Below are 21,836 nucleotides of genomic sequence, written 5' to 3' on the forward strand. Positions count from 1 at the left end.
GAAATCGGTCAATTAACAAAGAATTTCAAAATGGCGTCGACTTTTTTAAGTTTTGGTAACAGTTTCCTGTTTTGTGATCCTAGGCAGCTCTAAATATCGATTTTGAACGAAATCGGTCAATTAACAAAGAATTTCAAAATGGCGTCGACTTCTTTAAGTTTTGGTAACAGTTTCCTGTTTTGTGATCCTAGGAATCCTCAGATATTGATTCTAAAAAAAATTTATAACAGTTCAAGAAAATAGATTTTAAACACTATTTCAATTATTATCATTAACATTAAATTAAATGAAAACACGACGCGCGACGTGTGCTGCAGCCCCTGAGCTTGAACACAGACCGAGCCGGTATAAACAGATCCCATCAAAAACATAACATGTACAAATATCCAAGTCTCGCAACGTACCTAGTTCTTCTACCGCAAAAAGTTTTGAGATCTAACCTAAAACCAAGTCAGTTAATTTATTCAGTATCTATAATATGAGAGCATCCATCTTAAAAATTTGTCACAAATCATTACCTAATTAGTTCATTAAAACATCTTATAGTGACCGTATTGATATAAGACATCTTTATTTCTTTAATAAATTTAATGACATGGCAATTGCACACGGCGATAGAAACTACATACAAATTAATCTGCTTAATGTTAGCGCTCTAAGCACTTTTTATGTTTGTGAAAGAAATATGCGTTCAGCTAGTGCTGTTATTCTTACGTGGTTATGTTGCTGTGCAATGGCCAAGTCATTACATTTATTAAAAAAATAAAGATATCTTATAACAATACGGTCACTATAAGATGTTTTTAATGAACTAATTAGGTAGTGACACGGTAATATTATGTAGTGATTTGTGACAAATTTTTAAGATGGATGCTCTCATATTATAGATACTGAATAAATTAACTGACTTGGTTTTATGTTAGATCTCAAAACTTTTTGCGGTAGAAGAACTAGGTACGTTGCGAGACTTGGATTTTTGTACATGTTATGTTTTTGATGGGATCTCATTTCTTTTTGTAGATAGGTAACCATCCTTTTAAGTTCAGATACGGAACCGTATAGTAGGTGGTAGTTTTCAACATTGCCGCCGAGTACAGATCAGCGTCGATGTAAGGGTCCATACGCTCGTCACAAGTATAAAGTTGTATCCATCCCAGTGCACTACCACATACTCGACTGTAGTACGCCTAATATCGTAAGACGACTCAATGTTCCCATACATAGAGAATGACAAAGTTTAAAATTTACACCAAAATAATAAAACATCGCTACGCGAACTTTTTGATATTAATTTCACAATTATTTTACTACAGTATTATATTATAAGAAGATAACACCACAATCCGGGAAAATAATACAACTCTTTCGTAGAGTTCTCGAACTCGTCTATTTTACTTAAAACTTGATACTACTAACTAACAATTGAATTATATTTTATGAGTACCAAATGTTCATCAGACAAAACCAATGAATGGACCTCGACGTTAAGGGCTGTCAACCATACTTAATAATAAAGTATGTTACCTTATTTTGGGCAAACGTAACGTACCTATGAGGGCAATATTTTTTTTTTGCCTATTTTCACATATATTTTTTTAAATTCTTTACTTAAACAAATAAATATACTAAAATAAATTTATATCTATGTAAAGACGTAAAGTTTGTAAGTTTTTTTTTGTAAGTTCACTTTTTAACTGCTCTCGTTTACTATTAACGTGAGTTTTCCGCCTCAATATTTTGTATCCTTATACAAGATCTGTTTACAATTAATGTAAATCGGATGATATTTAAGAAAAGAATATTATTTAATAGGTGGCAACTGTCAACCCTACTGACATACCACATCTGGCAAAATTAACAAATAACTCTAAATGACTGAGTCTGTAAAAAAACAATGCATAGCATTCATTGAAAAGAAACAAGCTTTTTTCCGAAGACCGAATCCATCGAGTGCCAACAGGATCCCTATTACTAAGCCCCCGCCGTCCGTCTATCCGTCTGTCTGTCAGTGGGCTGTATCTCATGAAATATAGGTAGATAATTGAAATTTTGAAAGATTGTGTATTTATATTGCCGCTATAACAGTAAATAATGAAAATAAAATAAATAAAGGGGGGCTCTATACACGAAATGTGATATTTTTAAAGCGTCTCTTTTGTTTTTTAAACCAAAATACCTATTTAAAAAGTACATAATTTTCAATTTTGTGCGATGGTATGGAACCCTTTGTGTGCGACTCCGACTCGCGCTTTCTATTGTATATTTCTATTGTAGCGTATAAGTTGCTTTCGAAGTAAATATACCATATTTTGTACCATATTAGTACTCAGAAATAAGGTTCATTATTGTCTATTTCAAATATGCCATACCTACTCCCACTGCCTACCTGCTCTGTAAAAGGGTCTATTATTATTTTCTATTTTCAAATACACCATATTATTACGATGTAATAGGGTTCATTTTGTCTATTTTCAAATATACCTTTTTATTACTTTGTAATAGGGTGCATTATTGTCTATTTTCAAGTATTATCGCCTAAAGATAGGCGCTTAAGTTATTCGAAATTCACTGCAAATGTAACTTTGTAATCACGCAAGTTTGCAATCTTTTTATATAGGTTTACAAAGTTACTTATGCAGTAATAAGTAAAAATGAGTATATCTTGAAAACGGGACTGAAATTCAGGTATTTTTAAGTTTTTCCTTGCTTTATACTCTAAACACTAACTGTGTGCAAAATTTGAAACTTGTAGGTCTGCTAGAAGTACCTTAGAATTTTGATGATCGGTGAGTGTGTCACTTACAGAATCAAGGAACTTTGACTTGTAATAGTTCTTAAACTACTGGTTCAAATTAAATGTAATTTGGGCATATACCTGGTTTTACTATGTCCTCTTGGTCACTGATAATTCAGACTTCTAGCTTTATCTGTCGCGCTTCGTGCGACAGGTAGGAATTTAGTAAAACGCGAAGACGGATTGATACTTATAATTATAGTCAAACAATCTTACAAATAGGTTGTGTCTTATTGTGGAACTAAATAAACATAATAGATAACTCAGTCGGGAGCGGCCGTAGGTAACGCGCTACAATCACAGGGTAGTTAATTGAGAATCGCATACGCATGAAGATACGCTGACTGTCCGAAGGAAGACAACTGGCCTTGGTCAGACGCCGGGGGCAGACACGGGCTCGCAGAAGGCTCGCAGACGCGTCGGACAATCGACGATGCTCGGGCGGCGCTGCGGTGCGGCGGCTCAGTGCTTGTGCGTAGGCTACTCGACAGCAGTGTGCAGCGTGGCTTGGGTAGACGGTACGAAGTTGGTAGACACTTCGCCGGTGGGGTAGCAGTCAGGTTAATAGCAGAGCTTCAGTGTAACTGTTAGAGCTTCCTGGTAGAAGGAACCCTGGAATCGAGAGAGGCAATCTTAAATGATTTGCTCAAACTCTCGTTCCATAACTTTAGATGAGCCTTGGGTCGTCTGAGCCAAGTGCAGGTCGTATAATATAAAAGTGATGGAACGAGTTTACAGATTCTGTTAGTAAATATCCTATCGCAAGGGTTAGGTTAAACGAGTACAAAACAATTAGCCTAAACTTATAATTTAATAACATCACAGTTACCAACCTTAATCCAGGGTTACACAGAATTCACTACACTTATTTATTACTTTCACTTCACTCCTGCGTCGTGATTGCAGGTAATAGAAATCAGGAATGTCCCTGAACTAGGAGGATTGCTTATTTATATTAAATTTAGCGGAAATAAGGTGTATTCTCGAGTGTTCTGGCTACAGGAAATGTTATTAGTTTGTCGGGGAAGTTTCCAGAATGAAAGACTATTGATCGACAGATGTCGCTAGCGTATATGATTAATTAAATAGTCTTGACAGTTATTTTTAAATGGAAAGCTATCTGTCGTTAGAGGTCGCTAATTTGTATGAGTAGTTTTATTTTAAAGAATGTTCTAGAAAAACTGTCATTGTTTGATTAGTCTATGTAAACTATTCTCCGACAGATGGCACTGAATGTTAATCAGTGTTGACGTTGAAGTCTGTCAATGTCAGAAATTCTTTGTCCTAGTAATGTATTACGCGACCGGTAGATGTCGTTCGTAATTGTTTAATACAATTCCGTGATTCGATTTTTTTCGAATCACTACAACGAAGTTACAGGGCGGTCGAAAATGACACGAATAGGTTCGAGAAAAGGATGGTACGGTGTGCCTCTAGCTCGACTTGGCCTGGGGCACTCTCTCCGTACGCGACGTAGCGCCTGTGCTCACGCACACACGCGCCTCAAGCTTGTAGTAGTGTACCTATCGTAGCGCGCTTGTATGCAGCTTTGACTCTGTTCGCTAATCCTGCGGTAAAACTCCCGCATTGTTGACATATTTCCGAACTGGAAAATTTACAAAAAAATTAATAGTAAAAAAATAAACTGTTTATTTGAGATTCGATTCTATTTATTAGTAACTTATATTATAACAGATCTACCTCTAAATTTTCGTCTTTCTATTGTGAATGGATAGTGAAATATTTTTTTTTTTTATCATTTTTGGTTTTTATTTTTTTACTTCACTATAACGCCGTATTAAATCGTGATTTCTAAACTAAACGATTACTATATCATCCTTCTATATACACATAACCCCATATAAACCCATAAGCTAATTCCGCGTTATCGAACAAGTTATTTAATTTTTACCCGGATATTTTGAGGTTAGGGTTACTTACCACTTTAAAAAAAATTTTTTTTTAGTATAATGAATGATATATAAATTTCCAATGAAATACTACATATGACATGAGAAGAAGTTCACTCACATTTTGGGATTAGGGTTATCATCTTACCGGGAGAAGATTTTTTTTCTGTTTGTAAATTGACAAATGGCTTTTGAATGATGTATGTAGGTATATAATTTTAACAGAATTGTCGAGAAACCTGCCAATCGATCCAGAAAAGTTCGGTACTTTTTGCAAAAATCAAGCACACAAGTATGTGGAAAAGTATTAGTGGCCTCCTATGACGGTCACATTTCATAAAGTTGTAGTCAGCGGTGCCATAATAATAACATCATTGTCCTTACCATAGAATTCGGATATGAACAAGCGGCCGAATCTTACAAATTCAACAATTGACAGTCCAAAAGTACACTTTTTTGGTTAAATGTTTTGAGTTTGAATCACGGAATAAGATTTCGCGGCAATTATATTGGCGATTTCATAGGAAGCACTATTCAAGAAAAATCTGTTGTGAGGCAGAGATGTTTGACTTATTTCATAGAGTGTTAGGTTTTATCCGATCCGGTCATTTCAGACTTTGAGATAAAAGAAAAAGAACGCCAAAAGATCCCCTTACTAGCAGTTGCAGAATACCTGCTAAAACCTGTTGATTTGAGACTAATTTAATCGATGATGCTTTGATGATGGTGGTTGTAAGATTAACATGATGATGATGATAATTTGGTCCTTCGAAATGGAGACGAAGAAGAAATAAAACTAAATCCAACTGCAAAAAATAAAATCCGTAAAGAGTGAAATTTACCCAATGTCGGCTATTATCTTTTTGTAGCTGGGTTTTTCTTTTTATAAATAATTATCGTAAAATAACATAGTTAAAGTCCACGGCTTATGTACCGATTTTACAAATAACCTGCTTCATAGATTTGCACCCCCCTCGCCTGCGGTTTCGCCGTGCGAGTCGTGCGACACCATCATTCATTTTAATACCAATTACAATTTTAAATTCGTAATATCTTTTGAATGGATTGTCCGATTGGAATAAAATGAAATGTAATTTATAGCTATTGAAACAATCTTGCTCAATAAATAGTTTATTTGGATAAGAATAAGTATTTGACGATAATATGATCAATAAACATAGGCTAATAATTTTAATTACTTTTATTCTATGGAAAAGTGGTTATAATGGCTAAAATATAAATGTTTGGTTTATACTATCGCGGACTTTTTTGTAGGCATTATTGAGTTCTACAACTTTTCTATAGAAGTCAACCATACATCTCTAACCATTTAGGCAGCGTTCGCGAGAATCGTTAACGTACGGCAGTTTTTTCGACGCCTTACTCCACAATTTTCACTACCATGAAAAATCCTATCTATTTTCCGGGATAAAATATAGCCTATACGGATTCGGAAGAATCCCTCTAAGTAATGGTAAAAGAAATTTTGAAATCGGTCCAGTAGTTTTTGAGCCTATTCAATACAAACATACAAAAATACAAAAATACAAAGGTTTCCTCTTTATAATATTAGTATAGATTTGTTTATATTTTAATTTTTTTAGTGTATTTTCTTAATCGTTTTTTAAAACTCTTTATTTTGATATCCTACTCGACTAGTCAATACAAAAATATTTTTGAAGCACACAACGCTATAGCGTTAAAATCCGCCATTTTGTTTTTCTTTTGACGTTACATATTTATAATCACTTGGGGTGTAAAGACGAATCAAACGATACCTAAATTGTAAAAAATCGTCCAACCGCTTGTATGATATACATAGCGACCCGCCCCGGCTTCGCACGGGTGGCCATTTAGGCAGCGTTCGCGAGAATCGTTAACGTACGGCAGTTTTTTCGACGCCTTACTCCACAATTTTCACTACCACGAAAAATCCTATCTATTTTCCGGGATAAAATATAGCCTATACGGATTCGGAAGAATCCCTCTAAGTAATGGTAAAATAAATTTTGAAATCGGTCCAGTAGTTTTTGAGCCTATTCAATACAAACATACAAAAATACAAAGGTTTCCTCTTTATAATATTAGTATAGATAAAAAATGTTACTAAGCCACATATATACAATACAAACATACATACATAGATACGCGCGAAAACATAACCTTTCTTCGCAGTTGGATGATCTATATTCTATACTAATAAATAAAATTGGAGTGTCTGTCTGTAATTTCGAAATAACTACCTCATATTAAGCTCATATGGTTATTTGAACGATACCATAACAGAATCACACGTTTTTAAAATTTTTGTCTGTCCGTCTGTTTGAAAAGGCCAATCTTTGGAATGGCTGAACCGATTTTGACGGGATTTTCACAGACAAGTAGAGGATTGGCCAGGGAGTAACATAGGCTACTTTTTTAACCGACTTTCAAAAAGGGAGTCGTGTTTTTGTACCTATGTACACTGATATCTCCGAAATTTTTGAACCGATTTGCGTATTTTTTTTTAAACGTTAAGGGAACTTTGCGACATTGTTTCATAAAAATTTGGATTCCAACTCCTCAATCCTGATGCTGTAGGGGATTTGACCAATCCACGCGGGCGAAGCTGCGGGCATCATCTATTTAGTAATATTTTTCACATACCTTTTTCACGCTATAAAAACATATGTATGTACCCGGATACGAAAAGTGGCAACTCTTAAAGAAAACAGAAAATTTGCGATATCTTTTGAATAACGCGTAATTAGATTATGGTTTTAATACTGTATATAAAAGGATATTTTGGTGATCGTTTAGTTTAGAAATCACGATAATGCAACATGGGGATAATGTAATGTCTTACGTCACGGGCACCTGGATAAATCCTAAGCGAACGAGGGATTTTAGAGTAACTCCCGAGCGTAGCGAGGGTGTTACATCTAGAATCCTGAGTGAAGCGCGGGATTTAGGGGTGCCCAAGACTAAGACAGCATTATCCCCAAGTTGCATACTCTGCTTTTCACACCTCGCAATCAAAATCAAAACCTTCGTATGCTTTTATATAGGTACCTACCTATCTGTCTTTAGAAATATCTGGGAGCAAATTGTTTATTACACTTTGAGCACTTTTGAACACTTTTAATAGTTTCCGGAGTTAGATTATTGCTGCCATCATCGTCATCACTCGACATTTTAATTTCAAGTGAAATAAATAATTTATTTCAATAACACCATAATATAACGTTTCGCACAAGGTTTCGCAGATAAGTTTTGAAGGAAATTTTCAATATTCTTTAATCTATGGTTTGTGAAAGAGAGAAACGCCCAAAGCGAGATAGAAAATTTAAATCGCGCGTGTGAGAGGAACACCATCATATGTCGAAGCGAGATAGTTGATAACTAAAAAATTTTTGGACGTTACATTTATACGTCCCATGGGCTTTCCATACAACATTACTGTCCGGCTTATTCATAGGAATGTAATGACTTAGATTACCTTTAGAATAACAGCTCAGTAATAAGGCATTCTGGAGCGAGCGGTGTGAAAAAAAATAAAAACCAAAAATGATAAAAACAATGTTTCGTTATCCATTCACGATAGTAACAGGAAAACTTAAAGGCAAGTAAGTTACTAAGTAACTAAAGTGACTAAGAAATAGAATCGAATCTCAAATAAACAGTTTTTTTTTTTTTTTTGTGATTTTACCGACCCGGTTATACTCGTAGGCCGACTTTGATAATTTTTATTAAAAAAACTAATGACCGTATCAATGCAGGAATTTTACTCTGGTGTTCAGAATGATAAATTCTAACGAGTTTTGAAAGAAAAAAAATGAGACAAAATCGGGTCTCATAACACTGTGTATCGATTAAAAAAAATAATACGCAAATCGATTCCGAAATCTCAGAGATTTCGGTGTACATAGGTAGAAAAACACAACTCCCCTTTTGAAAGTCGGTTAAAAAAAGTAGCCTTTGTTACTCCCTGGTCAATCCTCTACTTCTCTGTCAAAATCCCGTCAAAATCGGTTCTGCTGTTCCGAAGATTAGACCGTTCAAAAAAACAGACATACAAAAATTTTAAAAATGTGTGATTTAGTTATGATATTGATACAATAACTATATGAGCTTAATTCGAATTTCGAAATTACAGACACACTCCAACTCTAAATTTTATATTTATTAGTACGTATAGATTCTAGGTCAACGGGAAGTACCCTATAGTTTTTCTTGACAGACACGACAGACGGACAACAAAGTGATCCTATAAGGGTTCCGTTTTATATAGGACTAGCTGATGCCCGCAGCTTCGCCCGCGTGGATTTAGGTTTTTTAAATCCCTATAGGAAAGTAGCTTATCCGTAATAGCCCGTTCCCGGTATGCATCGTGTTGCTGTACCACGTAAAAACATTTAAACGGATGATCTTTTAAAAATCCCGTGGGATCACCAGGATTTATGAATGCAGCATCAGGGTTGAAGAGTTCGGTCCTCAAGGTCAACGACAAAGTCTTTACTTGGTACAAATACCCTCAATATAAACTTATAACCGACAGTTTCTAAATCCTATCAGGTTTAGTGGTCAGGTCCCCTGCAGCATCAGAATTGAGGAGTTGGAATTAAGTTTTTTATGGAACAATGTCGCAAAGTTCTTTTATCAATTAAAAAAAAATTACGCTATCGGTTCAGAAAACTCGGAGATATCAGTGTACATAGGTAGAAAAACAACGCCTCCATTTTTGAAAGTCGGTTAAAAAGTAGCCTATGTTACTCCCTGACCAATTCTCTACTTGTCAGTGAAAATCCCGTCAAAATCGGTCCAGCCTTTCCGAAGATTTGCCCTTCAAACAGACAGACAGACAAAAATTTTATAAACGTGTGATTCAGTTATGGTATCGTTCAAATAACCATATGAGCTTAATATGAGGTAGTTATTTCGAAATTACAGACAGACACTCCAATTTTATTTATTAGTATAGATACGGTACGGCTCTATATATTGTACTAATAATAATTATTATATAATTGAAGTGTCTGTCTGTAATTTCGAAATAACTATCTCATAGTGAGCTAATTTATATTTCTTTTTAAATAAAAAATAGCGAGCTAACGAGCAGGCGGGTCACCTGATGTTAAATTACTACCGCCTCCCATGAACATTTGCAGCACCAGAGATAACACCGATGCGTTGCCGGCCTTCCAGGAATTTGTTAGCCCGCCCCTTGAACAACCCCATGCTGTAATCTAGTGGGAAGGCCGCCGATGGGAGTTGATTTCATAGTTTCTAGTTTGCATGTGCCTGGAAAAAAGGATCTGCCACAACGGGTGGTCGATATGCACCAGGCGCCCAGGTGGTGAGGGTGAAAGTGCTTGCGGTGGCGTGCGGTGCGGTTGTAGAAGAACGAGGGTGGAATGAGATCTAATAGCTCTTCAGAGCACTCCCCATTATAAAGGCGATAAAACACGCAAAGAGAGATAATAATAGGGGTTAAAGTATGAAATTGCCGTTTTATTGTAATAGGTACTTTGAATTGACATAGAACCTTCATGGTTTGAGATTTTTGAGTGAACTTTTTTCATACGGTACCTATGTAGTTCTTCTTTTAAAAAATGTGCAACATTCGATTATCAACTTTCAGTTGTTTTTTTTATTCAGCTTAGACAATAAAGATGGATACTTCGAAAATTCGTGTGATTTTTGAATACGAGTTCTGACGCGGAACTAACGCGGCAGAAACAGCTCGCAATATTACTGTTGCGTTTGGAGAGGGGACTGCTAATGAACGCACTGTGCGATTTTGGTTTAAACGCTTTCGTGATGGAAACTTCGGTTTGAAGAACGAACCACGTAGAAGACCGCCCACACAGGTGAATAACAATGATTTGAAAGAGATGGTGGAAGCCGATCCGAGCCAAACTACCCAGGAATTAGCGGCATGGTTTAACGTTACCTTACCAACAATATACAATACATTTGCGTCAAATCAATAAAATAAAAAAATATTAAAAATGGGTGCCTCATGATTTGACTAATCTGCAGAAAGAAACGCGTGTTGAAACTTGCGTTGCCTTGTTGAATCGATACAGAAATGAAGGAATATTGAATCGAATTGTGACATGTGATGAAAAATGGAATGTTTACGCTAATCGTAAGCGGAAAATGCAATGGCTGACCCCAGGTCAAACGCCGCAACAGTGTCCTAAAGCAAAGCTTACCAATAAAAAGGTAATGGTAAATGTTTGGTGGTCTCAGCGTGGTGTTATTCACTATAGCTTTCTCCGATCTGGTCAAGCAATAACGGCAGATGTCTACTGCGCCGAATTCCGAACAATGATAGCGAAACTATCAGTGAAACAGCCCCGACTTATGAATCGATCTTCACCATTATTGCTCCATGATAACGCGAGACCTCATAGAGCACGAGAAACCGTTTTAACTCTACAGGAACTGCAATTAGAAACCATTCGCCACCCTCCGTATTCGCCAGACCTTGCTCCAACGGACTACCATTTTTTTCGTGATTTGGACAATTTTCTGCGTGATAAAAGTTTTCTTCTCAGGAGGCAGTGCAAAATGCTTTCACACAGTTTGTCGAATCTAGATCACCAGAGTTCTATCACAAAGGCATAAATGAGCTTCCTATTAGATGGCAGCAATGTATAGATAATAATGGTAATTATTTTGATTAAATAAATATGTTAAATTAAAAAAAAAACGAATTTTTATTTTTCAGTACAAATCGGCAATTTCATACTTTAACCCCTAATATCTTTGCGGTGCTCCAGGCTTTCCTTTGGGATCGTCCACAAGTCGAACAGCCCGCTTTTGGATCATGGATCGTATGAAATGGAAGGAGTTGGTACTGGGGTGCTCCGGCCCAAAGGTGTGAGCAGTACTCCATATTATGTGGGCGAACTTGCGCTTTATAAAGAAGGAACCTATGCTTGGGCGCGAAGTACCGCTTAGCTCTGTTTACTGTCTGTCTGTCTTGTACTTTGGTAGTAGTATGGATTAATATTTATTTTTATTTTTTAAAGAATATTAGCCATGCTGATCATGACTAATACTCCCTTTTCCCCCCTCCAATTAAGCGTAAAGCTTGTGCCAGGAGTGGGTACGACAATAGTGCAACGGGTGGGGTTTAACCGCCGACCTTTAGGAATTCAGTCCGCTCCACAACCGTTGAGCTATCGAGGCTCTAAAACTTAGAGAAAACTAAACTCTCTCTTGTTTTGTAGATAATTTTATGATCTACAATTATTGTTTAGCATATTTTATTATAAACTTACCGTTTAGCTGGAAAATGCAAAAATTCCATTTTGTGAACTTTGACCTTGAATATATATTTTTTGCAAATGTGAGATCGATTGGGACTTTTCACAGTTCATAGTTTGTTTGTTTGAAAAATGTCTTTATTATCAAATATTAAATACATATATATATATACACAGTTTATGTCCCGGTAACACAGGATAAACACAAAATAACAAATCTAACACAGTTTGGCAGGCTATACACGCCCCTTTCAAACTTACCAATATCATAGTTAACACTCCATTCACATCATAAATACATCACAATAGGTTAAAAAACTAAATATGCAAACCTTAGTACACGGTTAACACTTCTACACATATAGTTCATAGTATATCGGTATTCCCACCGTTCGTACCCATTTTTACCTCTAGGCGAATTATTGTATCCTTGAATCTCTATTTTGACCAGACTGTAATATATATTATATTTCGTAGCCTGAAATGAGCTTGATGCTGTAAGGAATTGCATTCTTAAATCGTGGTGATCCCACCAATCAGAAAGAATCATCATCCGTTTAAGAGGATTCATATCCCCTGAGTCAATTTTGATCAATTTTGACCCCTTATAGTTTGTTAATCCTTGCATTTCAATGACTTTCTAAGCATGGACACATCACGGCATACAACACAAGAGCCCAAACATGGCACACGTTTCTAAATTCACCTTATGTAGCTTCAACTGCTCCATTTATACATTCCCGCTAACATTCAAGTCCTGTAAACTAACCTCAGTGATTAAGCCGCAATGTAAATCGATAAGCACTCGAAGCTGAATAAGGTGATTTTAGAAGCAAACTTGAACAAAAAATGGAATGGAGTAGTGTAGCACTATTAATTTTTGTTATTTCTTTGAGAGATTTTTCGTTTTTGTAAATATGAAACTATTATACTATATCTATACTATATAACTATTATACTATATCTGCTCGTGCTGATTCACTGACTGACTGACTGACTGACTGACTGACTGACTGACTGACTGACTGACTCATTTGATCACCTCTTTGTATGTTTTTTTTTACCGATAGTTTCGTATAGAGGACAAAAAATGATTCGGAGGAAAAATATGGATAGAGCTGATGATTGAGGATTTCGGTGAGGAGCACGGCCAGGGTATTGAAGATAGGTGGGGGGTGCTCGAACAAATGTCACTCAGAACTTCATCCAATAGACAGGGAGCTGAAAAATAAAACCAAAATGGCGGATTCAATATGGCGGCCATACAAATTTCGCCGGTGTCTACCTCGAAGATTATAAAAGATGGAAGAGTGGTTTCTTGGCAATAAATGATCAGGACCCGAAATTCAACTTGACGAGCAGAAAAATTGCGGTCCGCTTGCGGGCCGCGAACTCACGCGCCCTACTAGTTATATACGAGTATGTATATGGTTTTACGTGGGATGATTTATATTAAAAAAAAATTAAAAGCCCTAGATTGCAATCACACCTGGTGGAAAGTGATTACGGTATTACAGTTTACGGTAGTAGCGGGCTAACTTGTAGGGGTGGGGTAAAATCCATACCCGTTATAGATGTTTCTATATGGCATCGTACCGGAACGTTAAATCGCTTGGCGGTAGAGTGGTAAGTAGCCACGGCCAAAGGCCTCCCACCAGCCGACCTAAACCAATTAAGAAAATCTCAATCGGCCCAGCCGGGAATCGAACCCGGGACCCTCGTCATACAAATCCACCGCGCTACCACTGCGCACCGGAGGTCGTCAAAAGACAATAAAATAAATGTGATACAAAAATGATACAATAATAATAATAATGATACAACAATAAATAATATAGATTTTACATTGAACAAAAAAAAGCTACTCCACAGTTTTGTTTTTCCGACATTCGTGACGCGCCCTTCCATCTGTCTCTTTCCGATGTGCGTGAGAGAAAGGAATGGGAACATTGTAAATAATTTTAGATATTTCTAGTGTTTTCAATGGTTTTACTAAGTATTTTACACTTTTTCGCATGTTATCTTACGTAAATAAAATTAACTTACCGGTGGTAAGTCACACCATATCTTTTCTGCGTCGTTAACGTATTATTTCGGCACTTTTTGATCGCGCATTTAGGCATCTTGACAGCTTAGCAGTCAACATGCGACTAATGAAGAAAGTGTGCTTACACCGAGTATAAGCACACTTACTTGGTCCCTTGTTATGCGCGCCAGTGCGATGTCCTTGCTTAGAAAGTCATTGTTGCATTTACTTAAAAACTTATTTATAGGAAAAAAAACGATATTTCCGTTCTCGGCGACGCCTCGTCTAGTAATAGTTTCCTAGTTCAATTTGTGGTACTCCATGTTTGTGCAGTTTTTGTAGTGTGTTTCAAGCTTATTTTATTGAAACAAATAATTAACTTTAGATTTTTTTCTCTATATATTGCAATTGCAAATAATATGTTCTATTTTTATGAATACTTAATTTTATTTATAAATGAAGAAAAATAATCCACCAAAATAACAGTTTTATATGCCAGTAATTTTGTGAAATTGAAACTTTTTTGCTTGGATTTTTATAATGTAAAAAATGTTTAGTAAATATATCTCTTTTTGTAAATTGAACAAGTAACTTTTGATGTAGATTAAACGAATTACGTAGATTACGTCAAAGATTACACGAATCCCAAAATTCAATAATAGCCTTTGGTATTTTAGGCAATAAGAAAAAAACTATCAATAAATTGCAAAATGTTGTCTTCCAATTTAATAAAACAGAAAATTAATTAAAACTTTATATGACTTAAAAATTTATATGCTACAACGTAGCATTTAAGTTTTAAAGTAAATGCAGGGATTAACAAAATAATGGGTCAAAATTGCTCAAAAATGGCTTAGGGGGGTATGAATCCTCTTAAATGTTTTTGCGGGTACAGAGATACCTTGCATGCCGGGGACGACGGGCTACTACGGATAGGATACTTTTTTCCTGGATAATCAAAAGTTGCCATGGGATTTTTGAAAACCTAAATACATGCGGGTGAACATCATCGAGTGGAACATAATGTACCGAACTTTCACATTCCTAACTAGTTTAGTTTTTGAGATAGCATTTGTCACAAAAATGATCTAAAGCTGACGACTTTGACGGCCCCCCATTTTCTTATTTTTAACCCCCGACCCAAAAAGAGGGGTGTTATAAGTTTGACGTGTGTATCTGTGTGTCTGTGTATCTGTGTATCTGTCTGTGGCATCGTAGCGCCTAAACGAATGAACAGATTTTAATTTACTTTTTTTTGTTTGAAAGGTGGCTTGATCGAGAGTGTTCTTAGCTATAATCCAAAAAAATTGGTTCAGCCGTTTAAGAATTATCAGCTCTTTTCTAGTTTTCTTATAGAAAAGAAGGTTAGATAACCGTTAGGTTCATAATATTATGACAAATGTCAAGCTGTCAAGATGGACGTTGCCCTAGATACATAATTATTTATTTGAAAATGATGTTTTGGAAAACTCAGATACTTTGGATCGTAGACGCGGAATAGTCCAAGAAAATCGGTTCAGCCGTTTGAAAGTTATCAGGTCTTTTCGGTCTTTTCTAGTTACTGTAACCTTCACTTGTCGGGGGTGATATAAATTTTTAATTTAAACTTGTTAAGATAAAAATAAATAAAATATATTTTATAGCTTTACTTAAGGGCGCGCTCTCATTTAAACCAAAAAATGCGAGTTTTCGAGCTCCGAATTAACCATCATAGGAAAGACTTCCACATAATTGAATACATGTTTAAAATAAATCACTCTTTTTCGTATTGACAGTTAATGTAACATTTTTGCGAAAACTATTTTGTTTATTTTGTAGTGATCAAACTCCCGCGCCTAGTTTTAATAAAAACAGTAACAGACCCAACTTTGAAGCCCTAAATCTGTCCTTATAAATCATCTGATTTACTGGAAAAAAATATTTAAGGCTATCCTTGCCAACGATCCCCCGTCGATTTCCTACGTATGATATTATTGTTCTTATCTCTATCTGCCCTGGTTCGTGCATTCTCGGTTCCTAGATCGGTACATTTGTGATAACCAAATTTCAAATTGCTGTGATTGGCTGAATTTACCATGTTCTTGCTGCGACAGTGAGTTTGAGCCACTAACGGAACAATGTTAGCCGGTCAGAAATGTTTGCAATTAGTCAACCTGTTTGACGTCCGTGTTCTGTTTTCGATTACAAAAAAGAAAAAATTGTTGTTGCAATCATCAATTTTAGCAAATAGTGAAAGAGAGTCGGCCAATCAGAGGTCACAACTACCGTCACACTTTCTGTCACACTATGGCAATAGGAATGCCGAGTAATGAAAACAATTTTTCATTCTGTCTAGGTCGAAGTAGGGTTGCCACCTGGCTCTTTTTGATTTACAGGCTACCACCATCAAAAATACGGGGTTTAGATTTGAAGAAATTTGAAAATTTGAAGTATTTGAAGAAATAGGCGGTGGTTCTCTCTGAAATGCATGGAAAGCCTATTTAGATATTTCAGTTTATTTGTAAGTTTTGTATTTTTTCTCTGTATGTTGCCGTGTCTTGATTGGTGAACTGTGTTTGCAATGTGGTTTGAAATAAAAGATTTATTTATTTAAATAGCTTTTAAAAACTCTTAGTGTTGTAAAGCAAAATGTTATACATTTCATGCATACAATCTTCTCATTTCAACTTAAAATTACATTTAATTTGTAATTCCACCTTCACAGTATCAATACTATGGCCGTAGCCAGGAATCGATTGCGGGAGAGGTTTTATTAGGGCCGGAACTGAATCCTGTCATGAGGAAAAAAACATTCGCTCAACTTTATGGGCTAATTACCTGGTTAGTGGAATTTCGCCTTTCAATTTGACAGTGAGATAAAATACAACAATAAAAAAGCACGAGCGCAGTGAGCGTAAGTGTTTTTGGTTCAATACAGAAAAAAATTAAAGTGAAAGGGAAACGAGTTTAGCCATAGCAAGATTTTATTTTTAAAGCTTCCGATCCATACTAATATTACGAATACGACAGTATATCTATTTGCCTATCTATTTGTTACCCTTTCACGGCCCATCTTCTTTACCAAAATTTTGGTACTTACTATTCAGAGGTAACTTGCATCCCAGACATTTTTTTTAGGCGGCTTTTTAGCCCGGAAAATCCCCCACGGAATTTTTAAAAATCTAAATTCATGCAAACGAAATTGCGGGGTTTACACCAAGTAATAGAAATTCAAAGCGCGAGTGAAGTGAGCGCGAAATGTTTGATATATTTCCAAAAAAAAATTGGTAAGCAAATGCAAGAAATAGTGTAAGTATTATTTTAGGCTTAGGTTTTTGACGGCTTCCCAGGCGCAGTCGCCATTTCAAAATTTCTGGTCTGGTGGGAGGCTTCGGTCATGGCTAGTTATATGGTTAGTATGGCCCTAACGGCCAAGAAATTAGACTGCATCATCACTTACCACTAGAAAAGATTAAAGTCACGGGCTAACTTGTATAAAAAAAGGCTTACATCCTCAAACCAAGCCCCGCCGCCTTGGCTACGACCATGATCAATATCGAGTGGGTTTTGGCTACGCATTGCCGCAAAAGGAAAATATTCTTTCTACTGGACATAACGTCAGTGTTTGATTTCGCCAGCCAGCTCCTGCTGAATTTGTAAAAAACCGGCCAAGTGCGAGTCAGACCCACGCACCGAGGGTTCCGTATTCGGGTATTTTTTCCGACATTTTACTCGAGAAATCAAAAACTGTTATGCATTAAAAAAATATGCATAAAAATAAATTAAAATCTGTTTTAGAATGAACAGGTAAAGCCCTTTCATATGATAACCCACTTGATATATGTAGTTATCTTACTTTGAAAATTGAAAATACTAATATTTGTTCATGAACACATGACAGACGGATAGAAGGACAAATGGACAGACGGACAGACGGAAAGACTGACAGACTGACAGACAACGAAGTAAGAAAGAAGGAACCCTAAAAATATTTAGTTTTATTTGCCCCGTATTTTATTTTCATAATTACAGGTTTCTGTATCCTGAAATACGGGGTAACCAGTAAAATACGGGGCCTCTGGCAACCCTATTCGGAAAACACTGTCACATTCAAGTTAATGTCAAATATTTTGTTTTCAATTACAGAAAGCTGCATCAATCATTATTACAATATTTTCTTTGTTGTGATTGGCTGAATTTTTGAGTTTCAGCCAATAAACAGACTGTTTGCCAATTAAACGTCATAACAATATAAATGCCAGAAAGTTTAACCAAATAAAACAAACTTAATGAAAACCTAGTGAGAATGCAAACGGCACACAATTTATAATACATATTATGTTAGTCGTATATAATAGATATTATAGTAGTCGTTCACTTTGGTAATAGTCAGATTGTCATCAGTAAAATTGATATTGGTCGATGTATCGTAAATTATTGTTTCGGTGACAAATATTTTTATTATCTATTTATCTTTGAACAGAATGGAATAGAATAAAATGGAATGGAATACAATGATAAATTTTTATTCCTGTAAACTTTTAGGTAAACTTCAAAGTAAGTTTTAGAGCCTCAATAGCTCAACCGGTAAAGGAGTGGACTGAAAACCGAAGGTCGACGGTTCAAACCCCGCCCGTTGCACTATTGTCGTACCTACTCCTAGCACAAGCCTGACGCTTAGTTGGAGAGGAAAGGGGAATATTAGTCATTTAACATGGCTAATATTCTTTATAAAAAAAAAAAAAAAAAGTGTTTTTGGATGGTCAGAAAAATTTACCACTGGTTCGGAATGCCGTTCCTACGTTTTCTAGGGTTTCGTACCTCAAAATGAAAAACGGAACTCTTATAGGATCACTTTGTTGTCTATCTCTCTGTCTGTCGTGTGTGTCAAGAAAACCTCTAGGGTACTTCCCGTTGACTCAAAACCATGAAATTTGGCAGGTAACCTAACTGCGTAATTTTGGGTAGTTTTTTTAATCGATAAAGAAAGTTTGCGACATTGTTCAATAAAAAATTTGGATTCCAACTCCTCAACCCTGATGTTGCAGGGGACTACTAAAGCTAATGGGATTTAAAAAGTGTCGATTATTAATTGATATTGAAGGTATCTATACCAAGTAAACACTTTGTCGTTGACCTCAACCCTGATGCTGTAAGAAATTGCATTCCTAAATCCTGGTGATCCCTCGGGATTTGAAAAGGATCATCCGTTTAAATATTCTTACGTGATACAGAAACAAGTTGCATCCCGGGGACGGGCTATTACGGAGAGGCAACTTTTGTTCTGGGAAATGAAAGGATCGGGATTTTTAAAAACCTAAATCCACGCGAGCGAAGCTGCGGGCATTAGCTAGTTGTAAATATATTTAGAAGCTACTATAAGATAATAGATAAGGTACTTATTTCCTTATATTTTTATTGTATGGCAGCGCGCGGTTTTAAATTATAAATTGCACGTCCTGTCCTTTTCTGTAATACATTTTTTTCTCAATATCTACCGCTTTATCTCATAGCAAGAGTCCGTAAGACATAATACAGTGAAAATAGGCAAAATATACAATTTTTGCAGTTTCCACGTCAGTACCTGTCGAATTTTTCTAACAGTGTAAGCAGCAGAGTTGAGTTTACCATCAAGTGTTGATATGTGGGTGTTCCATAGAAGCTTTGCATCTAACATTATACCGAGAAACACGGGGTTCTCCTTTATTTTCAACATATGATTATTTATCAATGAATTTATGTCATTTAAGGTCCTGGTATTGGGCAGTGTGAATTCAACACACTTAGATTTCTTTGCATTTGGAATTGATTTGGAAGTAAATTGTTAGCAATAAATCAGAGAGTGACCTGTGATATGGCATTACATATAGTATACATTGTCAAAAATTATAATATTAAAGCTGTGCGTATTGCGTGAGGAATTGCGTATTGCGTGAGGAATAGGTGCAACTTGCAGGGTTTGATGCATGCGCTATTGCCAGCAAACATGAGACATATTTTTATCTACAGGCAACGTCTGAGTAGGTAACGCATACGTCTAACGCAAGTTGAAATGTACCAGTGTATTTAGTTAGACCTATCGACAAGTTTGGAGTTGGGTGCAGTCTCAATGTGGCCCGTGTGTTTAGACTGTCAGTTTCTGTCAGTTTCACGTGTCGTCCCCCGCACTTCACCACCCCGCTTGCACAAATCGAGACAGCACGAAATTTTCAAGATTTCTGGGTGTAATTTCTGGTTTTCGTAGTTCCCACATAATTACAACAATATAAAATATATAACGATAATTTTTTTACTACATAATATTCATTAAATTTTCTAGGTCTGTGGTTTTTCCAAATTTCATTAAATTGCTTCGTTGTCTAGAAAAACAAGCACAAAGTTGGGCCTTTTTTTAAAGAAAAATACAAATCTTTGAGCCCCTATAATTTTAAAACTACATATTTTTAGAAAAATCTAAAACACCACAGACACAGATATTAGTTTCTAGACTATGTCTGCAAAATTTCATGGACTTTGGTTGCTTAATATTCAAATGAAATGGGAACTACGATTGTATGGAGTAAGTGACGGAGACAGCCCTGTTAAATATTAGAAATATAGTCCCATTGACACATAATGAACTAAAATATGGATTTTTAATCACATTAATGAGTAAAAAAAAAATAACTGTTGCCAATTTTTGTAAATTATATGGCTAGTTTAACACGATTTTTTGTATTGAATAAAGCATAACTTCATTCAAAAATTTATGTGAAAATAAACTATGTTCTTTAAAGAATCTATTTATGTAGTTTTGGTGACAATCCATTTATTTGATTTAACATAAAAATAATAGTAAACATCACTCCTAATTGCAATAAGCAGCCACGCATTAAACAAAATAGTCTTTTTAAATATGATACATTAAAATAAACCAATTTTTCGTATTGACATTGAAACATGTATTCAATTATGTGAAAGTTTTTCCTATTGTGGTAAATTTAGCACTTGAAATCTTAAATTTTTTGATTTTTGTGAGAGAGCGGCCTTAATGAACTCTAAACAATGATACCCCACCTACAGCAAGAAAAAAACATATCGGAAAGGACGCAGAGTAACATGGCTACTTTTTACGCCGGAAAATCAAAGAGTGCCCACGGAATTTTTAAAAATCCAAATCCACGCGGACGAAGCCGCGGGCATCAGCTAGTGAAAAATAATCGTATCACCTACGCGATCACTTGCTAATCGTTTGCTGTTTGCCAAATGCACTTTTCGAGGTGAAACTAGCGCCAATAGCAATTTCGTAGCGATAATTGGAACTAAGGAAAATGTTATTTTGTAAACAGATTACGGATTATTAGGTTATGTTTTGTTTTTAACAACAAGATAAAGTTGAAAACTAAAATCCATTTTAGCCGTTTGAAAGTTATCAGCTGTTTTCTAGTTACTGTAACCTTCACTTGTCGGGCGTGTTATAAATTTTTAATTTACACTTGTAATAATTTAATAATGACATCCGACTCCATCAAGTTCTGTGACGAAAAACGGAGTTTTATTCATCGCCAAGCACGAGAAATGGCGAAAAATCTTTTGTAACCAAGAATAATGTGGAAGCTTCACTTGCGAAAAAAAAGGTCAGCTCTTTCATTTGGTTAAGTTACCATAAACCTACAGAAAAATCGTTCCTTGTTCCAAATCGATGAATTCATCAGAAGTCATGGCCACATCGTCGTAAGACTACCACCAGGTCGTACATGTGCGACCTCAACCCGATTGAGTTGGCTTGGGCAAAGGTAAAAAGAATAATAAGGCATCACAATGTTACTTCCGATTTGTCCTTAAAAAGGCTAAAAGAAGTTACTGAGCTGGCACTCACTCAGGTCACAGAG

General features: G+C 35.9%; 1 protein-coding gene and 1 long non-coding RNA gene across 10 annotated transcripts in view; both read left to right on the top strand.

The window, feature by feature from the left end:
• Positions 1-21,836, top strand: part of LOC123874028 (protein split ends) — a 98,358-nt gene that overhangs the window by 34,376 nt on the left and 42,146 nt on the right. The gene's annotated exons all lie outside the window — the stretch shown is intronic.
• On the top strand, positions 20,513-20,779 carry LOC123874030. Its single transcript, XR_006797822.1, has 2 exons — positions 20,513-20,545; positions 20,664-20,779. It is a non-coding gene; the product is annotated as an uncharacterized LOC123874030 (long non-coding RNA).

This window comes from Maniola jurtina, chromosome 17 (assembly GCF_905333055.1).
Source record: "Maniola jurtina chromosome 17, ilManJurt1.1, whole genome shotgun sequence".
In the NCBI taxonomy this organism is placed as follows: Eukaryota; Metazoa; Arthropoda; class Insecta; order Lepidoptera; family Nymphalidae; genus Maniola; species Maniola jurtina.